General features: G+C 34.2%; 1 long non-coding RNA gene across 1 annotated transcript in view; it reads right to left on the bottom strand.

Moving 5' to 3' along the window:
* Window positions 1-1476, bottom strand: part of LOC103253537 — a 7795-nt gene extending 6319 nt beyond the window's left edge. Inside the window, exon 1 of the long non-coding RNA XR_503884.1 lies at window positions 1358-1476. This is a non-coding gene — a long non-coding RNA (uncharacterized LOC103253537). The remainder of the gene's footprint in view (window positions 1-1357) is intronic.
* Between the last annotated feature and the right edge of the window lie 1279 nt (window positions 1477-2755).

The raw sequence follows: 2755 nt of genomic DNA, 5'->3' as shown, positions 1-2755 counted from the left end.
GACACACACATATATATATATATATATATATATATATATATATATACCTCATGCACACACATATTTGTACTCTAATGAAAAGATAAGTCTTGCCATATAAAAGTTGTTACCAAAAGAAGAAGTAAAAATAGAGAGGGGACAAGAAAACATTGTTTGTTATTTTATTTATTTATTTATTTAATATTCATTTATTTATTTATTTATTTTTGGAGTCTTAGTCCGTTGCCCAGATTGGAGTGCAGTGGCATGCTCCCGGCCACTGCAGCCTCCAACTGCTGGGCTCTGGCGATCCTTCAGCCTCAGCCTTCCAAGTAGTCAGAACTACAGGAGCGTGCCACCACGCCCGGCTAATTTTTGATTTATTGTAGAGAAGAGGTCTCACTAAGTTGCCCAGGTGGGTCTCGAACCCACAGGCTCAGGCAATCCACTCGCTTCAGCCTCCCAAAGTGCTGGAATTATAGGGTGAGACACCGAGCCCAGTCGAAACATTGTTTTTTAATTTGTCTTCTTTTTTTATATTTTACTTCAGAACACTGTGGAATTTTTTTATTAATATAAAGTTAGCTTAGACCACAAAATCAAAAGTTAGATGAAATAAATAAATCTGGATATGCCGTTGGTAGAATAAAACACAGATAATAAAAGGAATTATCGGCCAATAGAAACACACTGTAGTTTCATTTCATGAGTAGGAGTAACAAAGTCTTGAGAGTAGCTATATACTGATATTTTAAAAAATATGAATATTTGAATCATGGGGACATAGTGTTTCAATGTACAATTTGATATGTTTGAAATTTTCTATAATAAAGCCAAAGAAAGACACTTCACATTTTTAGGAGAAAAACAATGCTAATTTACATCATCGTGTTGCGTTACCAAACACTGTGCATATTAACCACAGGTGATTTCTCTCACCTAAACAGAAACGGAAGACAAGGTAAAATGATCTGTCAAGATTTCTTTTCAATTTTGTTTCCATAAGTCATTATAAGAGACAAATTGCTAGAATTAATGCCATTTAATGCTAGAATTTTTCTATTTCTAAAGTCAGAAATGCAACACATACTCTGAGCTGAAGTGCACATGTTTATGAAGGAAGAACTCAGGAATAGAAAAGTGCTTTTAGTTCCTTAGGCATATTAGCCATGTTTCAATGTTCAATTGCCATATAGTATAATAGTTACTTATTGGACAGTGCTGATATGAATATTCATATCATCACAGAAAGTTTTATTAGAATTTATTCAGAGGTAGTCTCTCTGTTTTTAAATCCCAGCTCCACTCATTATTGTCTAAATTTTCTGACCTTCAGTTTTCTAATTTTTTGAATGGTATTAAAAGTAGTAGAACTTACCTCTAAGATGACAGTGAGAATTAAATTTAAGGCACTTAGGATCGTACTTTAAAAGCAATGAGGGGCAACCCCTTTGAGTCCCCTTCCACTGTGGGAACTTTTCTGTCCTCAATAAATCCCGCTTTCTAAAAAAAAAAAAAAACAGTAAGAACACTTGATAAACAATGTTTCTTTGATATAAACCATCTCTGAAATACTACTAGATGGATTTATCAGGCTTGTCTCTGATTGCATTGCACACAAAGCTTTTTGGTAATGAAGCATTCTGCACATAGCTTAAATGATTTTAGAATACTGACAAACTCAGAGTTCTAAATATAAATTTAAAACTTGACACAACCCACAAATAACTTTGCTTGGATTCAGGTACAATGTTTTGCTTAGCTTTTATGAGTGAAATTGTCTGTATAGTATTTAGACAACAAATTCTGTCTACAGAATCTGTGAAATATTTAATCAGTGTAGTAGACAGAATATGGGCCTCCAAAGACTTTCATGCTGTATTAAATGAAACTTGTGATTATGCCATACTCCCATAAGCCTCTCTCTCACCCCCCCTCTCTTTCTGTGTGTGTGTTTGTATGTATGCAGAGGCAATTAAGCTTACAGACTTAAAATAGGTAGATTTCCTTAGATTATTTGGGAAGGAATAATGCAGTCATGTGTGCCCTTAAGAATAAAAGAGACAGATGCATCACTAAGTGAGATGAGATGAATTTAGAGCCAGGCAATATTTGATCCTCAATTAGCTGTTGGTAGCTTTGAAGATAGAGGAAAGGGCCACCAACCAAGGCCTCTGGAGGTCTCTAAAAGCAAGATATGGCTCTCAGTTGACAGCCAGAAAGAAAATGGGGAACTTAAGTCTGCCAACAACCTGAATGAGAAAGGAATCAGATTCTCTCCTAGAGCCTCCAGAAAAAACAACTCAGCATTGCTACCATCTTAATATTGCCCCAGTGGGTATTATTATTTTGATCTACAGAACTGTATATGAGAAATTTGTATTGTTTCAAGCTGCTAAATTTTTGACAATTTGTTGTGGCAGCAGTAGGAAACTAATATAATCAAGATAATATAAGATGCATTTAAAATCTGGAAAGGCAAAAGCCTTAAAAGTTTTAATATGTTACTGTCATGTTATCTTGACAGGAATATGTAAGTACTTGACAATTAAGATCCTTATAAAAATTTAACTTGATAAAAATTTTGAGACTGAATCTAAGACCATATTCACATCTGAAGGAAGTTCATAATATATTTTTATGATGTATGAATTGAGAAAAATCTAGTTAATGTTTCTTTCCCTGAGAAAATCTGAGTCACTAGCGACAAAGAATAATACTTTAATGTACATCACAATCTGATCCTAGAGCTTAATGTGGGAACCAAACTTATAAG

This window comes from Carlito syrichta, unplaced genomic scaffold (genome assembly GCF_000164805.1).
Source record: "Carlito syrichta isolate Samal-C Ts95f unplaced genomic scaffold, Tarsius_syrichta-2.0.1 Scaffold236445, whole genome shotgun sequence".
NCBI classification, from domain to species: domain Eukaryota; kingdom Metazoa; phylum Chordata; class Mammalia; order Primates; family Tarsiidae; genus Carlito; species Carlito syrichta.
The sequence above is the reverse complement of the archived record's forward strand: the minus strand, read 5'-3'. Positions and strand labels throughout refer to the sequence as shown.